Source organism: Dipodomys merriami, unplaced genomic scaffold (genome assembly GCF_024711535.1).
Source record: "Dipodomys merriami isolate MVZ:Mamm:240054 unplaced genomic scaffold, mDipMer1.0.p SCAF_47, whole genome shotgun sequence".
Classification (NCBI taxonomy): Eukaryota; Metazoa; Chordata; class Mammalia; order Rodentia; family Heteromyidae; genus Dipodomys; species Dipodomys merriami.
Window position 1 is genome coordinate 6,478,592 of NW_027206035.1, and position 21,021 is coordinate 6,499,612.

Consider the following 21,021-nt stretch of genomic DNA (forward strand, 5'->3'; position numbering starts at 1 on the left):
AGGTGAGGGTAAGGGTTAGGGTGAGGGTTAGGTTGAGGTTGAGGTTTAGGGTTAGTATTAGTGTTAGGGTGAGGGTTAGGGTTAGGATTAGGGTTAGGGTGAGGGTGAGGGCTAGTTTTAGCAATAGAGTTAGTGTTAGGGTTAGGGTTAGTTGAGGGTGAGGGTGAGGGTTAGGGTTAGGTTTAGGATTAGGTTTAGGGTTAGGGTTAGGCTGAAGTTGGGGGTGAGGTTGAGGGTGAGGGTTAGGGATAGGGTTAGTTTTAGGGTGAGGTCTAGGGTGAGGGTTAGGGTTAGGGTGAGGTTTAGGATGAGGGTGAGGGTTTAGGTTAGGAAAGGCTTAGGGATAAGGTTAGGGTGTGGATTAGGGTGAGGGTGAGTTTTAAGGTGAGGGTTAGGGTTATCTGAGGATTAAGTTTAGGGTTAGGGTGAGGGTTAGGTTGAGGATGAGGGTGAAGGTGTATTTGAGGGTTATGGTTGGGGTGAGGGTTAGGGTGACGGTGAGAATTAGGGTGAAGGAGAGGTTTAGGGTTAGTGTTAGAATGAGTGTTAGGGTTAGGGTTAGGGTGAGGGGTAATGTGAGGGGTAGGTTTAGAGTTAGGATGAGGGTTAGGGTTTATGTGAGGGTTAGTGTTAGGGTTAAGGTTAGTGTGAGGATAAGGGTTAGGGAGAGGTTTAGGGTGAGACTGAGGGTTAGGCTTAGCCTTAGGGTTAGGTTGAGGGTTAATGTGAGGGTTAAGGTGAGGGTTAGGCTTAGTATGAGGATGATGGATAGATAGGTTTCGGGTGAGGTTTAGGGTTAGGGTGAGGTTTAGGGTAGGGCTACGGTGAGGGTTCGGGTTCGGGTTCGGGTGACTTTTAGGGTGTGGGTGGCCGTTAGGTTTAGAGTGAGGGTTAAGGTGACTTTAAGGGTTAGGGTGAGGGTGAGGTTTAGGTTTATGTTTAGGGTTAGGGTTGTGAGTGTTAGGGTGAGGGTAAGTGTTAGGATGAGTTTTGGGGTGAGGGTGAGTTTTAGGGATAGCGTTAGAGTTAGTGTGAGTTTGAGGGTGAGGTTTAGGGTTCAGTTAGGCTTACGGTGAGGTTGAGGTTTAGAGTTTGGTTTAGTATTATTGTTAGGGTGAGGGTAAGGTTTAGGGTGAGGGTTAGGGTGAGGGTGACCGTTAGGTTTAGGTCGAGGGTTAGAGTGAGCGTTACGTTGAGGGCTAGTTTTAGGTTAACTTTAAGGCCAGGATTAGGGTGAGGTTTAGTGTTAGTGTTAGGGTTAGGGTTAGGGTGAGGGTTAGGATGAACATAAGCGTTAGAATGATGGTTAGGGTGAGGGTGAGGGTTAGTGATAGCATTAGGTTTAGGTTTAGGGTTAATGTGAGTGTTAGGTTTAGGTTTAGGGTGAGATTTAGGGTTATGGTTAGGGTGAGGGTGATGGTGAGGTTGAGGTTGAGGCTGAGGGTTAGGGTTTGCGTGAGGGTAAGGGTTAGGGTTAAGGTTAGGGTGAGGTTTAGGGTTAGGGTTAGGGTTAGAATGAGAGTTAGGCTGAGGGTTAGGCTTAGGGATAGGGTGAGGTTAAGGTTAGGTTGAGGCTGAGGGTTAGGTTTAGGATTAGGGTTAGGGTTAGGGTGAGGTTTAGGGACAGGGTTAGGGTTAGGGTGAGAGTTTTGCTTAGGGGTAGGTTTAGAGTTAGGGTGAGGGTGAGTGTGAGGGTTTGAATTAGTGTTAGGGTTAGGGTTAGATTGAGGTTGAGTTTGAGGCTGAGGGTGAGGGTTAGGGTTAGGGTGATGGTTAGGATTAGGGTAGGGTTAAAGTTAGGGTGAGTGTTAGGGTTAGGGTTAGGTTTAGGATGAGGGTTAGGCTGATTGTTAGGTTTTGGGTTCAGGGGAGTATGAGGGTTAGTGTGAGGGTTAAGGTGAGTTTGAGGGTTAGGGTTAGGCTTAGGGTTAGGGTGATGGTTAGTGTTAGGGTTAGGGTTAGTGTTAAGGTTAGGGTGAGGTTGAGGGTGAGGTTAAGGGTTAGGGTGAGGGTTACGGTGAGGTTGAGGTTTAGGGTTAGCATTAGGGTTAGGGTTTGGGTTAGTGTGAGCGTTAGGGTAAAGGTTCGGTTGAGGGTGGGGTGCACTTGAGAGTGAGTGTTTAGGTTAGGGTTAGTTTTAGGGTGAGGGCTAGGGTGAGGGTCAAGGTTAGGGTGAAGGTTAGGGTAAAGGTGAGGTTTAAGGTGAGGGTTAGGTGTAAGATGAGGTTAGGGTTAGGTTTAGGGTGGGGTTAGTGATAGGGTGATGTTTAGGGTGAGGGTGAGGTTTAGGGTGAGGGTGAGGGTGAAGGTGAGGGTTAGGGTGTAGATGAGGGTTAGGGTTAGGGTGAGGGTTACGGTGACAATGAGGGTTAGGGTGAAGTGGAGTGTTAGGGTTAGGGTTAGGGTGAGGGTTAGGGTTAATGTGAGTGTTTGGGTTAGGGTTAGGCATAGTGTGAGGATAAGGATTAGGGTTAGGGTTAGGGTGAGAATGAGGGTTAGGGTTAGTGTTAGAGTTAGGGTGAGAGTTAGGGTGACTGTTAAGTTGAGGGTTAGGGTTAGTATGAGATTGAGAATTAGAGTTAGGTTTAGGGTGAGGTTTAGGGTTAGGGTGAGGTTTAGGGTAGTGCTATGGTGAGGGTTATGGTTCGGATGAGGGTGAATTTTAGGGTGTGGATGGCAGTTAGGTTTAGAGTGAGGGTTAAGGTGACAATAAGTGTTAAGTTGAGGGTGAGGGTTAGGGTTATGGTGAGGATTAGGGTTAGGGTTAGGGTTAGGGTTATGATGAGCGAAAGGGTTAGGATGAGGTTTAGGGTAAGGGTGAGGTTTAGGTATAGCGTTAGAGTTAGGGTAAGGTTGAGGGTTAGGGTTCAGGTTAGGCTTAGGGTGAGGGTGAGGGTTAGAGTTAGGTTTAGGGTTATTGGTAGTTTGAGGGTAAGTTTTAGGGTGAGGGTTAGGGTGAGGGTGAGGTTTAGGGTTAGGTCGAGGGTTAGGGTGAGCGTTAGGCTGAGTGTTAGGTTTAGGGTGAGGGTTAGGGTTATAGTTAGGGTTAGGGTGAGGGTGAGGTTCAGGGTTAGGGGGAGCGTGATGGTGAGGTTGAGGGTGAGGGTGAGGGTTAGGGTTTTGGTTAGGGTTAAGTTTAGGGTGAGGTTTAGGGTTAGGTTTAGTGTTAGGATGAGTGTTAGACTGAGGGTTAGGCTTCGGGATAGGGTGAGGGTAAGGTTTAGGTTGAGGGTGAGGGTAAATTTTAGGAGTAGGGTTAGGGTAAGGGTGAGGTTTAGGGACAGGTTTAGGGTTAGGGTGAATGTTATGGTTAGAGTTACGTTTAGAGTTAGGTTGAGGGTGAGGGTTAGGGTTTGAATTAGGGTTAGTGTTAGGGTTAGTGTTGAGGTTGAGGTTGAGGCTATGGGTGAGGTTGTTAGGGTGAGGGTTAGTGTGAGGTTGAGGTTTAGCGTTAGGTTGAGGGGGGGTCATGTTGAGGGTGAGGGTTAGGGTTAGGGTTAGTTTTAGGGTGAGGGCTAAGGTGAGGGAGAGGGTTAGGGTGGGGTGAGGGTTTCAGTTCGGAAAGGCTTAGGGTTAGGATTAGGGTGAGGACTCGGGTGAGGGTGAGGTTTAAAGTGAGGGTTAGGGTTAAGGTGAAGTTAGGGTTAGGGTAAGGGTTAGGGTTAGAGTGATGTTTATTGTGAGGGTGAGGGTTAGGGTGAGGGTGAGGGTGTAGATGCGGTTTAGGGTTAGGGTGAGGGTTATGGTGACAGTGAGGCTTAGGGTGAAGTTGAGGGATAGGGTTGGGGTTAGGGTTATGGTGAGGGGTAGGGTGAGGGGTAGGGTGAGGGTTAGGGTGATATTTAGGGTTAATGTGAGTGTTAGGGTTAGGGTTAGGAATAGTATGAGGATAAGGATTAGGGTTAGGGTTAAGGTGAGAGTGAGGGTTAGGGTTAGCGTTACAGTTAGGGTGAGGTTTAAGGTTAGGGTTACGGTTAGTATTAGGGTGAGGGTTACAGTTAGGTTTAGGATGAGGTTCAGGGAAAGTTAAGGGTGAGGTTGAGGTTTCAGTTGAGGGTGAGTTTTAGGGTGTGGGTGACTGTTAGGGTTAGGGTGAGGGTAATGTGACGGTGAGGTTTAGGGTGATGTTGAGGGTTAGGTTTGCGGTGACAATAGGGTTAGGGTTATAGTTAGGGTTATGCTGAGGGTAAGGGTTAGGATGAGGTTTAGGGTGAGGATAGGTTTAGGGAGAGAGTTAGAATTAGGGTGAGGTTTAGGGTTTGGATTAGGGTTCAGGTTAGGCTTAAGGTGATGGTGAGGCTTAGAGTTAGGGTTAGGGTTAAGGTTAGGGTGAGGATAAGCTTCAGGCTGAGGTTTAGGGTGAGGGTGAGAGTTAGGGTTAGGTTGAAGGTTAGTGTGAGCGTTAGGGTGAGGGTTATGTTTAGGTTTAGGGTTAGGGTGAGGGTTAGGGTGAAGTTTAGTGTTAGTGTTAAGGTTAGGGTTTGGGTGATGGTTAGGGTGAGGGTAAGGATTAGAGTGAGGGTTAGGGTGAGGGTGAGGTTTAGGTATAGCATTAGGGTTAGTGTTAGGGTTAGGGTTAGGGTGATGTTTAGTTTGAGGGTGACGGTTAGGGTGAGGTTTCATGTTCGGGTTAGGGTGAGGATTAGGGTTTGGGTGAGGGTTAGGTTTAGAGTGAGGGTTAGGTTGAAGGTGAGGGTTAGTGTGAGTTTGAGGTTTAGGGTTAGGATTAGGGTTAGTGTGAGGATTAGGGTTAGGTTTAGGGTTAGTGTGAGTGTAAGGGTTAGGAAGAGAGTTAGGGTAAAGTTTAGGGTTAGGGTTAGCATTAGTGTTAGCATGAGGTTTAGGGTGAGGATTAGGGTTAGGTTTAGGGTTAGCGTTAGGGTGAGGGTTAGGGTTAGGGTGAGGGTTAGGGTTAGGGTTAGGGTAAGGTTGAGGGTGAGGGTGAGGGTGAGGGTTAGGGTTAGGTTTAGGGTGAGGATGAGGGTTTGGGTTAGTTTTAGGGTGAGGGTTAGGGTGAGGGTGAGGGTTAGGGTTAGGGTTAGCTTTAGGGTGAGGTTTAAGGTGAGGTTTAAGTTTATGTTTAGGTTTAGGTTTAGTGTGAGGATTAGGGTTAGGATCAGGGTTAGGTTTAGGGTTGGGGTTAGGCTGAAGGTGAGGGTGAGGTTTAGTCTTAGGGTTAGGTGAAATGTTAAGTTTAGGTTGAGGGTTAGGGAGAGAGTGAGGGTGAGGGTAAGGGTAAGGATGAGGGTGAGGGTGAGGGTGAGGGTGAGGGTTAGGCTTTGCATTAGAGTTAGGGTTAGGGTTAGAGTTAGGTTTAGGGTAAGTGTAAAGGTTAGGCTGAGGATTAGGGTTAGGGTTATGGTGATGTTTAGGGTAAGGGTGTGGTTTAGAGTAACCGTGAGTGTTTGGGTGAAGGGGAGGGTTAGGTTGTGTGTGAGGGTTAGATTTAGGGTGAGTGTTAGTGTGACGGTGAGTGTTAGGGTGAGGGTGAGGGTTAGGGTTAGGGTTAGGGGTAGGGTGTGATTTAGGGTTAGGGTTAGGTTTGGGTTGGGTTTAGGTTGATGGGTAGGGTCAGGTTTAGGGTGAGGGTTAGGGTTATTTTGAGGGTTAGGGTTAGGTTTAGGTTTAGTGATAGGATAAGGGTTAGGGTGAGTGTTAGGGTTATGGTGAGGGTCAGGGTTAGCCTTAGGATTAGTCTGAGGGTTGGGGTGAGGGTGAAGGTTAGCGTTAGGTTTAGGTTGAGTGTGACGTTAACGCTTATGTTTAGGGTGAGTGTTAGAGTTAGGGTGAGGGTTACGGTTAGGGTTTGGTTTAGGGTGAGGGTGAGGTTGAGGGTTAGGTTTAGGATTTTGGTTAGGTTTACAGCTAGGCTTAGGGGGAAGGTGAGGTTGATGGTGAATATTAGTGTTAGCGTGAGGATTAGGGTTAAGTTTAGGGTTAAGGGGAGGGTGAGGTTTAGGTTGAGGGTGAGGGTGAGGGTGATAGTGAGGTTTAGTGTGTGGGTGAGGGTTAGGGTAAGGTTTAGGGTTAGAGTAAGGGTTAGGGTGAGGCTTAAGGTGAGGGTGAGGGTTAGGGTGAGGGTGAGAGCGAGGGTTAGGGTTAGGGTTGTTTGAGGGTTAGGTTTAGGGTCAGGGCTAGGGTGAGGGTGAGATGGTGAGGTTGAGGGTGAGGGTTTCAATTAAGTAAGGGTTAGGGTTAGGGTTAGGGTTATGGTTAGGGTAATGTTTAGGTTGATGGTCAGGGTTAGGGTGAACGTGAGGTATCAGGTGAGGGTGAAGGTTCAGGAGAGTGTGAGTGTTACAGTGTGTGTGAGTGTTCGGGTTCTGGTGAGTGTTAGGGTGACGGTGAGGATTAGGGTGAGGGTGAGGGTTAAGGTTAGGGTTAGGTTTACAGTGAGGGTTAGGGTTAGTGTTGGGTTTAGGGTGATGCTTAGTTTGAGGGGTAGGTTTAGGGTTAGGGTTATGCTAAGGGTTAGTGTGAGGATAAATGTTAGGGTGAGGTTTATGCTTAGAGTTAGGGTGAGTTTTAAGGTTAGGTTGATGTTTATGGTGAGAGTGAGGTTTAGGGTGAGGTTTAGGTTTCGGCGGGGGATGAGGTTTACCGTTAGGTTTAGGGTGAGGGTTAGGTTGAGTGTTAGTGTGAGGGGTAGGCTGAGGGGTAGGGTTACGGTTAGGGTGAGGGATAGGGGTAGGGTTAGTGTGATGATAATTGTTAGGTTGAGTGTTAATGTGATGGTGAGGGTTAGGGTTACAGTTATTGTTATGGTGAGGGTTAGGGTGAGGGTGAGGGTTAGGATTAGGGTGAGGGTTAGGGTTAGGGTTAGCATTAGTGTGAGGGTAAGGATTAGGGTAAGGGTTAGGGTGAGGGAAAGGGTTAGGGTGAGGCTTAGGTTGAGGGTGAGGGTTAGGGTGAGGGTGAGAGTGAGGGTTAGGGTTAAGGTTAGGGTGAGGGTTAGGTTTAGGGTCAAGGCTAGGGTGAGGGTGAGAGTTAGGCTGAGGGTGATGGGGATGTTGAGGGTGAGGGTTTCAGTAAGGTAAGGGTTAGGGTTAGGGTCAGGATGAGGATTAGGTTGAGGGTGAGGCTTAGTTTGAGAGTTAGGGTTCGGGTGAGGGTTAGTGTTAGGGTAAGGGTTAGGGTTAGGGTGATGTTTAGGGTGAGGGTCAGGGTTAGGGTGAAGGTGAGGTTTCGGGTGAGGGTGAGGGTTCGGGAAAGGGTGAGGTTTAGGTGTGTGAGGGTTTGGGTTCGGGTGACTGTTAGGTTGGCGGTGAGGGTTAGGATGAGGGTGAGGGTTGAGGTTAGGTTTAGGGTTACAGTGAGGATTATGTTAGGTTTAGGGTGAGCCTTAGTTTGAGGGGTAGGGTTATGGTTAGGTTTAGGTTTAGGGTTATTGTGAGGATAAGTGTTAGGGTGAGGTTTTGGGTGAGGGTGAGGGTTAGGGTTAGCGTTAGGATGAGGGTGAGAATTAGGGTTAGGGTGAGGGTTATGGTTAGGGTTAGGGTGAGGGTTAGGTTTAGTGTGATGTTTAGGCTGAGGATGAGGGTTAGGTTAGTGTTAGGGTGAGGATTAGGCTGAGGGATAGGCTTACGGTTAGGGTGAGCATTAGGTTTAGTGTGAGGGTTAGGGTTAGGTGTAGGGGTAGGGTTAGTGTGAGGATAAGGGTTAGGGTGAGTGTTTGGGTGAGGTTGAGCAGTAGGTTTAGTGTGAGGGTTACGGTTAGTGATAGGGTAGGGTTAGTGTTATGATAAGAGTTAGGGTGAGAGTTAGTGTGATGTTGAGGTTTAGGGTTACCGTTAGGGTTAGGGTGAGGGTTAGGGTGGGGGTGAGGTTGAGGGTGAGGGTTAGGATTAGGGTGAGGGTTAGGGTTAGGGTTAGCATTAGTGTGAGGGTAAGGATTAGGGTAAGGGTTAGGGTGAAGGGAAGGGATAGGGTGAAGCTTAGGTTGAGGGTTAAGTTTAGGGTGAGAGTGAGACTGAGGGTTAGGGTTAGGCTTAGGGTGCGGTTTAGGTTTAGTATCAAGGCTAGGGTGAGGGTGAGAGTTAGGCTGAGGGTGATTGTGATGTTGAGGGTGAGGGTTTCAGTAAGGTAAGGGTTAGGGTTAGGGTTAGGATGAGGATTAGGTTGAGGGTGAGGCTTAGTTTGAGAGTTAGGGTTCGGGTGAGGGTTAGTGTTAGGGTAACGGTAAGGGTCAGGTTGATATTGAGGGTGAGGGTCAGGTTTAGGGTGAAGGTGAGGTTTCAGGTGAGGGTGAGGGTTCGGGAGAGGGTGAGGTTTAGGTGTGGATGAGGGTTCAGGTTCGGGTGAGTGTTAGGGTGACGGTGAGGGTTAGGATGATGGTGAGGGTTAAGGTTAGGTTTAGGGTTACATTGAGGGTTAGGGTTACTGTTCGGTTTAGGGTGAGCCTTAGTTTGAGTGGTAGGGATAAGGTTAGGTTTAGGGTTAGGGTTAGTGTGAGGATAAGTGTTAGGGAGAGGTTTAGGGTGAGGCTGAGGGTTAGGGTTAGCGTTAGTGTTGGGGTGAGGTTTAGGGTTAGGATGAGGGTTACCGTTAGGGTTACGGTGAGGGTTAGGTTTAGGGTGATGTTTAGGGTGTGGATGAAGGTTAGGGTGACTGTTAGGGTGAGGGTTAGGCTGAGGGGTAGGCTTAGGGTTAGGGTGAGCATTAGGTTTAGTGTGAGGGTTAGGGTTAGGGGTATTGTTAGGGTTAGTTTGAGGATAAGTTAGGGTGACGGTGAGGGTGAGGTTTAGGCTTAGGGTTTGCATTAGTGTTAGGGTGAGGGTTAGGGAGAGAGTTAGGGTTAGATTTAGGATTAGGGTGAGGGTTTGGGAGAGGGTGAGGTTTAGGGTGTCTGTGAGGGTTCGTGTTCGGGTGAGTGTTAGGGTGACGGTGAGGTTTAGGTTGAGGATGAGGGTTATGGTTATGGTTAGGGTTACAATGAGGGTTAGGGTTAGTGTTGGGTTTAGGGTGAGGCTTAGTTTGAGGGATAGGGTTAGGGTTAAATTTAGGGTTAGGGGTAGTGTGAGGATAAGTGTTAGGGTGAGGTTTATGGTGAGGGTGAGGGTTAGGGTTAGCGTTATGGTTAGGGTGAGGGCTAGAGTGATTGTTAGGGTTAGGGTGAGCGTTAAGTATAGTGTTAGGTTGAGGGTTACGGTTAGGGTTAGGGTGAGGGTTAGGATTAGGGTGATGTTTAGGGTAAGGTTGAGGGTTAGGTTGAGGTGAGGGTTAGTGTTAGATTTAGTGTTAGGGTTAGGGTGAGGGTGAGTGTGAGGGTTAGGTTTAGGATTAGGGTTAGGTTTAGAGTTAGAATTAGTTTTAGGGTGAGGGTGAGGGTGAGGGTGAGTGTTAGGTGATGGGTGAGGGTTAGGGTTATGGTGAGGATTAGGTTTAGGGTTAGGGTTTGGGGTATGGTGACGGTAAGGGTTAGGCTGAGGTTTAGGGTGAGGGTGAGGTTTAGGGATATCGTTCGAGTTAGGGTGAGGGTTAGGGTGAGGGTTATGTTTCAGGTTAGGCTTACGGTGAGGTTGAGGTTTACAGTCAGGATTAGGTGGAGGGTTAGGTGTAGGGTTCGGGTTAGGGTGAGGGTGAAGGTGTGGGTTAGAGTAAGGGTTAGGTTTAGAGTTACGTTGAGGCTGAGGGTGAGCATTGGGGTTAGGATTAGGATTAGGTTTAGGGTTAAGCTTAGGCTGAGGCTGAGGATGAGGGTGAGGGTGAGGTTAGGGTTAGGGTGAGGGTTAGGGTTAGTGTTAGGTTTAGGGTGAGGTTAAGAGTGAGGTTTAGGTTTAGGGTGAGGGTTAGGCTGCGGGTTAGGCTGAGGGTAAGGGTTAGGGTGAGGTTTAGGTTCAGGGTGAGGCTTAGGGTTAGGATGAGGGTAAGGGTTAGGGTGAGGGTTAGGGTTTGGTTTAGCATTAGTGTTAGGGTGAGGGTGAGAGTTAGTTTGAGGGATACGGTTAGGGTTAGGGATAGGTTGAGGGAGAGGGTTAGTGTGAGTGTTAGGGTTAGTGTGAGGATAAGGGTTAGGGTGCGGGTTAGGTTGAGGCTGAGGTTTAGGTTATCGTTCGGGTTAGGTTGAGGGTTAGGCTGAGTGTTAGGGTTAGGGTGAGGGTTAGGTTTTGGGTTAGATTGAGAGTTAGGGTTAGGTTGATTTTTAGGGTGTGGGTGAGTGTAAGGGTGAGGGTGATGGTGAGGGTGACGTTTAGGGTGAGGATGAGAGTGAGGGTGAGGGTTACGGTAATTGTTAGGGTTAGGGTGAGGGTTAGGGTTAGGGTTAGAGTGAGGGCTAATGTTAGGGTGATGTTCAGGGTGAGGGTGAGTGTAATGGTGAGGGTTAGGGTGAGGGTGAGGTTTAGGTTGAGGGTGAGAGTGAGGGTGAGGGTTACAGTTAGGGTTAGGGTTAGGGTGTGGTTTAAGTTTAGAGTTAGGGTGAGTGTTAGGGTTAGGGTGATGTTTATGGTGAGGGTGAGTTTTAGGGTGAGGTTTAGGTTTCGGGTGAGGGTAAGGTTTAAGATTAGGTTTAGGGTAAGGGTTAGGGTGAGTTTTAGGGTGAGGGGTAGGCTGAGGGGTAGGGTTAGGTTTCGGGTGAGCATTAGGTTTAGTGTGAGGGTTAGGGTTAGGGATAGGGGTAGGGTTAGTGTGATGATAAGTGTTAGGGTGAGGGTTAGTGTGATGGTGAGAGTTAGGGTTAGCGTTATGGTTAGGGTGAGTATTAGGTTGAGGATTAGGTTAGAGTTAGGGTGAGGATGAGGGTTAGGTTTAGGGTTAGGGTTAGGGTGATGGTGCGAGTTAGACTTAGGATTAGCGTTAGGGTTAGGCTTAGGGTGAGGGTGAGGGTGAGATTGAGGGTTAGGATTAGGGTGAGGGTTAGGGTTAGGGTTAGCATTAGGGTGAGGGTAAGGGTTAGCGTAAGGTTTAGGGTGAGGATAAGGTTTAGGTTGAGGCTTAGGGTGAGGTTGAGGGTTAGGGTTAGGGTGAGAGTGAGGGTTACGGTTAGGGTGAGGGTGAGGTTTAGGTTTAGGTTCAGTGTTAGGGTGAGGGTGAGAATTAGGTTGAGGGTGATGGTGAGGTTGAGGGTGAGGGTTTCAATAATGTATGGGTTAGGGTTAGGGTTTGCATGAGGATTAGGTTGAGGGTGAGGCTTAGTTTGAGGGTTCGGGTTCAGGTTCGGGTTAGGATTAGGGTAAGTGTGATGTTTAAGGTAAGGTGATGTTTAGGGTGAGGGTCAGGGTTAGGGTGAACCTGAGTTTTCCGGTGAGGGTTGAGGGTTCGGGAGAGGGTGAGGGTTAGGGGGTGGGTGAGGGTTCGGTTTTGAGTGAGTGTTAGTGTGACAGTGAGGTTTAGGTTGAGGGTGAGGGTCAAGGTTAATGTTAGGGTTACAGTGAGGCTTAGGGTTAGTGTTAGGTTTAGGATGAGGCTTACTTTGAGGGGTAGGGTTATGTTTAGGGTTAGGGTTATGGTTAATGTGAGGATAAGTGTTAGGGTGAGGTTTAGGGTGAGGGTGAGGGTTAGGGTTAGCGTTAGGGTTAGGGCGAGGGTTAGGGTGGGGGTGAGGTTTAGGCTGAGGGTGAGAGTGAGGGTGAGTTTTACGGTTAGATTTAGGGTTAGGGTGTGGTTTAGGGTTAGAGTTAGGGTGAGTGTTAGGGTTAGGGTGATGTTTATGGTGAGGGTGAGGTTTAGGGTGAGGTTTAGGTTTTGGGTGAGTGCGAGGTTTAGGGTTAGGTTTAGGGTGAGGGTTAGGGTGAGTGTTAGGGTGAGGGGTAGGCTGAGGTGTAGGGTTAGGGTTCGGGTGAGGATTAGGTTCAGAGTGAGGGTTAGGGTTAGGGATAGGGGTAAGGTTAGTGTGATGATATGTGTTAGGGTGAGGGTTAGTGTAATGGTGAGTGCTAGGTTTAGCATTAAGGGTTAGGGTGAGGGTTAGTGTGAGGGTTAGGGTTAGGTTGAGGGTGAGGGTGAGGGTTAGGGTTAGGTTGAGGGTGAGGGTGAGGGTTAGGGTTAGGATTAGGGTGATGGTGAGGGTTAGATTTAGGATTAGGGTTAAGGTTAGGTTTAGGGTTACAGTGAGGTTTAGGGTTACTGTTAGGTTTAGGGTGAGGCTTAGTTTGAGGGGTAGGGTTAGGGTTATTGGTTAGGGTTAGGGTTAGTGTGAGGATAAGTGTTAGGGTGAGGTTTAGGGTGAGGGTGAGGGTTAGGGATAGCGTTAGGGTTAGGGTGAGTGTTAGGGTTAGGATGAGGGTTACGGTTATGATTAGGGTGTCGGTTAGGTTTTGGGTGATGTTTTGGGTGAGCATGAGGGGTTAGGGTGAGTGTTTGGGTGAGGTTTAGGCTGAGGTGTAGGGTTAGGGTTAGATTGAGCATTAGGTTTAGTTTGAGGGTTAGGGTAATGGATCGGGGTAGGGTTAGTGTGATGATAATTGTTAGGGTGAGAGTTAGCGTGATGGTGAGGTTTCGGGTTAGCGTTAGGGTTAGGGTGAGTGTTAGGGTGAGGGTTAGACTTAGTGTTAGGGTGAGGGTGAGGGTTATTTTTATGGTTAGGGTTAGGCTGATGGTGAGCGTTAGATTTAGGATTAGGGTTAGGGTTAGGATTAGGGTGAGGGTGAGGGTGATGGTGAGGGTTCTGATTTGGGTGAGGGTTAGGGTTAGGGTTAGCATTAGTGTGAGAGGGTAAGGGTTAGTTTAAGGTTTAGAGGGAGGGTAAGGTTTAGGGTGAGGCTTAGGGTGAGTGTGAGGGTTAGGGTTAGGTTGAGAGTGAGGGTTAGGTTTAGGGTTAGTGTGAGGGATAGGTTTAGGTTCAGGGCTAGGGTGAGTGTGAGAGTTAGGCTGAGAGTGATGGTGAGGTTGAGGGTGAGGGTTTCATGTAGCTAAGGGTTAGTGTTAGGATTAGGATGAGGTTTAGGTTCAGGTTTAGGCTTAGTTTGAGTGTTAGGGTTGGGGTGAGGTTTAGGGTAAGGGTTAGGCATAGGTTTAGGGTGATGTTTACAGAGAGGGTCAGGGTTAGGGTGAAGGTGAGGTATCGGTTGAGGGTGAGGTTTCGGGAGAGGGTGAGTGTTAGGGTGTGTGTGAGGGTTCAGGTTCGGGTGAGTGTTAGGTTGACGGTGAGGGTTAGGGTGAGGCTTAGGTTTAAGGTTAGGGTTAGGGTTACCATGAGGATTAGGGATAGTGTTGGGTTTAGGGTGAGGCTTATTTTGAGGGTTAGGGTTATGGTTAGAGTTAGGGTTAGTGTGAGGATAAGTGTTAGGTTGAGGTTTAGGGTGAGGGTGAGGGTTAGGATTAGTGTTAGGGTTAGGTTGAGGGCTAGGGTGAAGGTTAGGGTTAGGGTGAGGATTATGGTTAGGCTTAGGGTGAGGGTTATGGTTAGGGTTAGGGTGAGGGTTAGGATTAGTGTGATGTTTAGGCTGAGGGTGAGGGTTTTTGTGAGTGTTAGTGTGAGGGTTAGGCTGAGGGGTAGGATTAGGGTTAGGGTGAGCATTAGGTTTAGTGTGAAGTTTAGGGTTAGGGGTAGGGGTAGGGTTAGTGTGATGATAATTGTTAGGTTGAGGGTTAGTGTGATGGTGAGGGTTAGGGTTATCATGAGGGTTAGGGTGAGGGTTAGGGTGAGAGTTAGGGTTAGGGTTAGGGTGAGTGTGAGGGTCATGGTTAGGGTTAGTGTGATGGTGATGGTTAGATTTAGGATTAGGGTGAGGGTTAGGCTTATGGTGAGGGTGAGGTTGAGTTTGAGGGTTAGGATTACGGTGAGGGTTAGGGTTAGAGTTAGCATTAGTGTGTGGGTAAGGTTTAAGGTAAGGGTTAGGGTGAGGTTAAGGGTTACTGTGAGGCTTAGGGTGAGGGTGAGGGTTAGGGTGAGGGTGAAGTTGAGGGTTAGGGTTAGGGTTAGGGTTACGATGAGGGTTAGGTTTTGGGTCAGGGCTAGTGTGAGGGTGAGAGTTAGGCTGAGGGTGATGGTGAGGTTGAGAGTGACGGTTTCAATTAGGTAAGGATTAGGGTTAAGGTTAGGATGAGGATTAGGTTGAGGGTGAGGCTTAGTTTTAGGGTTAGGTTTCGGGTGAGGGGTAGTGTTAGTGTAAGGGTTAGGGTTAGGGTGATGTATGGGGTGAGGGTCAGGATTAGGGTGAAGATGAGCGTGAGGGTGAGGGTTCGGGAGAGGGTGAGGGTTAAGGTGTGTGTGAGGGTTCGGGTTCGGGTGATTGTTAGGGTGACGGTGAGGGTTAGGGTGAGGGTGAGTGTTAAGGTTAGGGTTAGGGTTAGAGTGAGGGTTATGGTTGTTTTTAGGTGTAGCGTGAGGCTTAGTTTGAGGGTAGGGTTAGGGTTAGGGTTAGGGTTAGTGTGAGGGTAAGTGTTAGGGTGAGGTTTAGGGTGAGGGTGAGGGTTAGGGTTTGCTTTAGGGTTAGGGTGAGGGTTAGGTTTAGGGTGAGGGTAATGTTTAGCGTTAGGGTGAGGGTTACAGTTAGGGTTAGGGTGAGGGTTAGGATTAGGGTGATGTTTAGGTTGAGGGTGAGGGTTAGGGTGAGGATGAGGTTTAGGGTTTGGTTTAGGGTTAGGGTTAGGTTGAGGGTGAGCATGTGTGTTAGGTTTAGGATTACGGTTAGTGTTAGAGTTAGGGTGAGTGTTAGGGTGAGGGAGAGGGTGAGGGTGAGTGTTAGGGGATGGGTGAGGTTTAGGGATAGGGTGAGGATTAGATTTAGGGTTTGGGTTATGGTTAGGATAAGAGTAAGGATGAGGTTTAGGGTGAGGGTGAGGGTTAGGGATAGCGATCCAGTTAGGTTGAGGGTTAGGGTGCTGGTTAGGTTTCAGATTAGGCTTACGGTGAGGGTGAGGATTAGAGTCAGGGTTAGGGTGAGGGTTACGGTTAGGGGTCTGGTGAGGGTTAGGATGTGGGTGAGGGTTAGGCTTAGGATGTGGGTTAGGGTGACGACGAAAGTGAGGGTGAGTTTGACGTTTAGGGTTAGGGTTAGCATTAGTGTGAGGGTAAGGGTTAGGATGAGGGTAAGGTGAGGGTGAGGCTTAGGGTTAGTGTTAGGTTTAGGATTAGGGTGAGGATGAGGGTTAGGGTTAGGTTCAGGGTTAGTGTGAGGGTTTGGTTCAGGGTTAGTGTGAGGGTTAGGGTTAGGGTTAGTGTTTGGCTGAGGTTGACGTTGAGGATGAGGTTTAGGGTTTGGGTTAGGGTTACGGTTAGGTTAAGTGTGACGGTGAGGGTTAGTGTTAGGATTAGGGTTAGGTTTAGGGTTAGACTGAGGGTGAGGTTGAGGGTGAAGGTGATTGTTAGGGTTAGGGTTTCTGTTAGTGTGATAGCTAGGGTGGGGGTGAGAGTGAGTATTTCGGTTAGGTAAATGTTAGGGATAGGATTATGGTGAGGATTAGGGTGAGGGTTAGGGTTAGGATTAGGGTGAGGCTTAGGGTGAGAGGTAGAGTTAGGTTTAGGGTGACAGTTAGGGTTACTGTGAGGGTTAGGGTTAGGTTTAGGGTTAGGGTTAGGGTTAGAGTTACTGTGAGGATAAGGGTTAGGATGAGGGTTAGTGTGAGGGTGTGGGTTAGGTTTAGCGTTAGGGTTAGGGTGAGGGTCAGGGTGAGGTTTAGGGTTAGGATTAGGGTGAGGGTGAGGTTTAGTGATAGGGTTACGGTTAAGTTGATGGTGAGGGGTAGATTTAGGATTAGGTTTAGGGTTAAGGTTATGCTTAGGGTGAGGATGAGTTTTAGGATTATCCTTTGGATTAGGGATAGGGTTAGCATTAGTGTGAGGGTAAGGGTTAGGGTGAAGGTTAGGGTGATTGTTCGGGTTTGGGTTAGCATTAATGTTTGGGTGGGGGTGAGTTTTAGGGTGAGTTTTAGGGTTATTCTTAGGGTTAGGGTGAGGGTTAGAGTGAGGGTTAGTCTGAGGATTAGGGTTAGGTTTAGAGTTAGTGTGAGGGTGGCGTTGAGGCTTAGTGTTAGGGTGAGGGTTAGTGTGAGCGTTAGTTTGAGGGGTAGTGTTAGTGTGAGAGTTAGGGTTAGCGTTATTGTTAGGGTGATGGTGTGGGTTAGGGTTAGCGTTAGAGTTAGGGTGAGGGTTAGGGTGAGGGTAAGGGTTTGGGTGAGCGTACGGTGAGGGTCAGTGTCAGGGTTAGGGTTAGGGTGAGGGTGAGGATTAGATTTAGGATTAGGGTTAGGGATATGCTTAGGCTTAGGGTGAGGGTGAAGGTGAGGGTGAGGGTTAGGATTAGGTTGAGGGTTAGGGTTAGGATTAGCATTAGAGTGAGGATAAGGTTTAGGGTTAGCGTTAGGGTGAGGGTGAGTGTTAGAGTTCAGGGCTAGAGTTAGTATTAGTGATATGGTGAAGATTATGGTTTGGGTAACGGTTAAGATGGAGGTTAGTGTGACGGTTAGGTTGAGATTTAGGCTGAGGGGTAGGTTTAGTGTTAGTGTGAGTGTTAGGTTTAGCGTGAGTGTTAGGGTTAGGGTACAGGTTAGGGTGAGGGTAAGGGTTTGGGTGAGGGTAAGGTGAGGTTGAGGGTTAGTGTAAGCATTAGGGTTAGGGCTAGTGTTAGGGTGGGGTTTAGGCTTGGGGTAAGGGTTAGGGTGAGGGTGAGGGTGAGGGTGAGAATTAGGTTGAGGGTGATGGTGAGGTTGAGGTTGAGGTTTGCAGTTAGGTAAGTGCTACTGTTAGGGTTAGGATGAGGATTAGGGTGAGGGTGAGTCTTAGTTTGATGGTTAGGGTTAAGGTGAGGTTTAGGATTAGGATGAAGTTTGGGGTGAGGGTGAGGTTTAGAGTAACAGTGTGGTTTCGGGTGAGGGTGAGGTTCAGGAGAGGGTGAGGGTTAGGTGGTGGGTGAGAGTTCAGGTTCTGGTGAGTGTTAGGGTGACGGTGAGGGTTAGGGTGAAGGTGTCAGTTAGGGTTAGGGTTAGGGTTAAGGTGAGGGATAGGGTTAGGGTTAGGTTAAAGGTAAGGTTTAGGTTGAGGAGTAGGGTTAGGGTTAGGATGAGGGTTAGGGATAGTGTGAGGGTTAGGGTTAGGGTTAGGGTTATTGTGAGGATAAGTGATAGGGTGAGGTTTAGGGTGAGGGTGAGTGTTAGGGTTAGTGTTAGGGTTAGGGTGATGGTTAGGGTGAGGTTTAGGGTTAGGGTTAGGGTTACGGTTAGGGTTAGGGTGACGGTTAGGTTTAGGGTGATGTTTAGGGTGAGGGTGAGGGTTAGGGTTAGGATGAGGGTGAGGGTTAGTGTTAGGTTTAGGGTGAGGGTGAGCATGTGGGTTAGGCTTAGGATTAGGGTTAAGTTTAAGGTTTGGGTGAGTGTTAGGGTGAGGGTGAGGGTGAGGGTGAGTGTGAGGGTGGGGGTTAGGGTCAGGGTTAGGGTGAGGATTATGGTTAGGGTTAGGGTTAAGGTTAGGGTGAGGATTATGGTTAGGGTTAGGGTTAAGGTTATGGTAAGAGTAAGGGTTTGGATGAGGTTTAGGGTGAGGTTGAGGGTTAGGGATAGCGTTAGAGTTAGGATGAGGGTTAGGGTGAGGTTTAGAGTTAGGGTTATTGTGAGGGTTAGATTTAGGGTGAGTGTTAGGGATAGGGTTAAGGTTAGGGTGAGGGTGAGGTTGTTGTTTAGGGTTAGAGTTAGGGTGAGGCTTAGGGTGAGGGTTAGAGTTAGGATTATGGTTAAGGTTAGGGTTATGCTTAGAATGAGGCTGAAGCTGAGGTTGAGGGTAAGGTTAGTCTTAGGGTGAGGGTTAGGGTTAGGGTTAGGGTTAGGGTGAGTGTAAGGGGTTAGGGTTAGGTTTAGATTGAAGGTGAGGCTTAGGGTTAGGATGAGGGTAAGGGTTATGGTTAGTGTGAGGGTTAGGGTTATCATAAATGTTAGTGTGAGCGTGAGGGTTAGGGTGAAGGATAGAGTTAGGGTTAGGGATAGGCTGAGGGTTAGGGTTTGTGTAAGTGTTAAAGTGAGTGTTAGGTTGAGGGTTAGTGTTAGGGTTAGGGATAGGGTGAGGATTTTGCTTAGGATTAGGGTTAGGGTGAGGCTGAGGGTTAGAGTTAGGGTTAGAGTGAGGGTTAGATTTAGGGTGAGTCTTAGGGTTGGAGTTAGGTTTAGGGTGAGGGTGAGGGCGAGGGTTAGGTTTAGGATTATGCTTAGGGTTAGGGTTAGGCTTAGGCTGATGTTGAGAATGAGGGTGAGTGTGAGGTTAGGGTTACGGTGAGGGTTAGGATTACGGTTAGGGTTAGGGTGAGGGTAAGGGTGAGGGTTAGGGTTAGGCTTAGAGTGCAGGTTAGGGTGAGGGTAAGGGTTAGGGTGAGGTTTAGTTTGAGGATGAGGCTTAGGGTTAGAATGAGGGTAAGGGTTATGGTGAGGTTTAGGGTGAGGGTGAGGGTTAGGGTTATCATTAGTTTTAGGGTGAGGCTGAGGGTTAGGTTGAGGGATAGGGTTAGGTTTAGGGATAGGGTGAGGGTTAGGGTTAGTGTGAGTGTTAGGGTTAGTGTGAGGATAATGGTTAGGGTGAGGGTTAGGGTTAGAGTGAGGGTTAGGGTTAGGGTGATGTTTAGGGTAAGGGTAAGTGTAAGGGTGAGGGTGAGGTTTAGGTTGAGGGTGAGAGTGAGGGTGAGAGTTATGGTTAGGATTATGGTTAGGGTGAGGCTTAGGGTTAGAGTAAGGGTGAGTGTTAGGGTTAGCGTGATGTTTAAGGTGAGGGTGAGTTTTCAGGTGAGGTTTAGGATTCGGGTTCGGGTGACGTTCAGTGTTAGGATTAGGGTGAGCGTTAGAGTGAGTGTTAGAGTGAGAGTTAGGTTGAGGGGTATTGTTAGGGTTAGGGTGAGCGTTAGGGTTAGTGTGAGGGTTAGATTTAGGAATAGGGTTAGGTTCAGTGTGATATAAGGTTTAGGGTGACGGTTAGGGTGATGGTGAGGGTTAGGGTTAGCGTTAGGGATAGTGTGAGGGTTAGGGTGAGGTATAGGGTGAGGGTCAGGGTTAGGGTTAGGGTGAGGGTGAGCGTTAGGGTTAGGGTTAGGGTTATTGTGACTGAGAGGGTTAGATTTAGAAATGGTTTTAGGGTTAGGTTTAGGATAACGGTGAGGTTTAGGATTACGGTGAGGGTTAGGGTTGGGATTAGCATCAGGGTGAGGGTAAGGGTTAGGGTGAGGGTTAGTGTGAGGTTGAGGTTTAGTGTTAGGATTAGATATAGTGTGAGGATTAGAGTTTGGGTAAGTGTTAAGGTGAGGGTTAGGGTGAGGGTTAGGTTTCGGGTTAGGGATAAGGTAAGGATTAGGTTTAGGTTTAGGGTTAGGTTGAAGTTTAGGCTGTTAGGTTTAGGGTTAGGGTGAAAGTTAGGTTTAGTGTGAGTGTTAGGGTTAGGGTAAGGTTTAGGTTGAGGGTAAGGGTTAGGGTGATGGTTAGGGTGAGGGTGAGGATTAGGGTTAGCATTAGGGTTAGGGTTAGGTTTAGGGTGTGGGTTAGGTTTAGGCTTTGGTTTAGGGTAAGGGTGAGGGTTCGGGTTCGGGTTCGCGTTAGAGTGATGTTTAGGGTTAGCGTGAATGCTATGGTGAGGGTAAGGGTTAGGTTGAGGTTGTGGGTGAGGGTGAGATATTCACTTAGGTAAGGGTTAGGGCTAGGGAGAGGATTAGGGTGAGGTTGAGGGTTATTTTGAGTGTTAGGTTTAGGATGAGGGTTAGGGTTAGGGTTAGGGTGAGGGTTAGGGTGAGGGTTATGTTTAGAGTGAGGGTGAGCTTTAGGTTGAGGGTGAGGTTGAGGGTGAGGTTGAGGGTTGGGGAGATTGTGAGGGTTAGGGTGTGGGTGAGGTTTCGGGTTTGGGGGAGTGTTAGGGTGACGGTGAGGGTTAGGGTTAGGGTTAGGCTTAGGGTTAGGGTTGGGGTGAGATTTAGGGTGAGGGTCAGGGTTAGGATTAGGATAAGGCTTAGGGTTAGGGTGAGGCTTAGGTTGAGGGTTAGGGTGTGGTTGAGTGTTAGGCTTAGGATGAGGGTTAGGGATATGGTGAGCGTTAGGGTGAGGGTGAAGTTTAGGATTAGGGTTAGCGTTAGTGTGAGGGTGAGGTATAGGATGAGGGTAAGGTGAGGGTGAGGATTAGGGTTAGGGTTAGATTTAGGATTAGGGTGAGGGTGAAGGTTAAGGTTAGGGTCAGGGTTAGGGTTAGGGTGAGGGTTATGGTTAGGGTTAGTTTTACGTTTAGGGTGAGGTTGAGGGTGATGGTGAGGGTTAGGTTTATCGTTAAGTTTAGAGTTAGACTGAGGGTGAGGGTGAGGGTGAGGGTGAGGGCTAGGGTTAGGGTGAGGGCTAGGGTGAGGCTGAGGGTGAGGGTTTCTGTTAGGTAAGTGTTAGGGTTAGGGTGAGGATTAGGGTGAGGGTTAGGTTAGGGTTAGGATGAGGGTGAGGGTTAGGATTAGGCTGAGGGTCAGGGTTATGGTTAGCATTAGGGCGAGGGTAAAGGTTAGGTTGAGATTTAGGGTAGGATGAGGGTTAGGGTTAGGGTTAGCATTAGGATTAGTGATAAGGTGAAGATTCGGGTTTGGGTTGGTGTTGACATGAGGGAAGGGATAAGGTGAGGGTTAGGGTTAGGGTTAGGTTGAGGTTTAGGCTGAGGGGTGGTTTAGGGTTAGGGTGATGGTTAGGTTTAGTGTGAGTGTTAGGGTTAGGGTAAGGTTTAGGGTGAGGTTTAGGTTTAGGGTGATGTTTAGGGTGAGGGTGAGGATTAGGGTTAGCATTAGGGTTAGGTTTAGGGTTAGGGTTAAGGTTAGGGTTAGGGTAAGGGTTAGAGTGAGGATTAGGGTTAGCGTTAGGATTAGAGTGATGTTTAGGGTTAGCATGAAGGCTATGGTGAGGGTGAGGGTTAAGTTGAGGCTGAGGTTGAGGTTGAGGTTTTCAGTTAGGTATGGGTTAGGGTTAGGGTTAGGGTGAGGATAAGGGTGAGGTTGAGGGTTATTTTGAGGGTTAGGGTTAGAGTGAGGGTTAGGGTAAGAGTTATGTTTAGAGTGAGGTGAAGGTTAGGGTGAGGGTGAGGTTTGGTGAGGTTGAGGGTCCGGGAGAGGGTGAGGGTTAGGCTGTGGGTGAGGGTTTGGGTTCGGGTGAGTG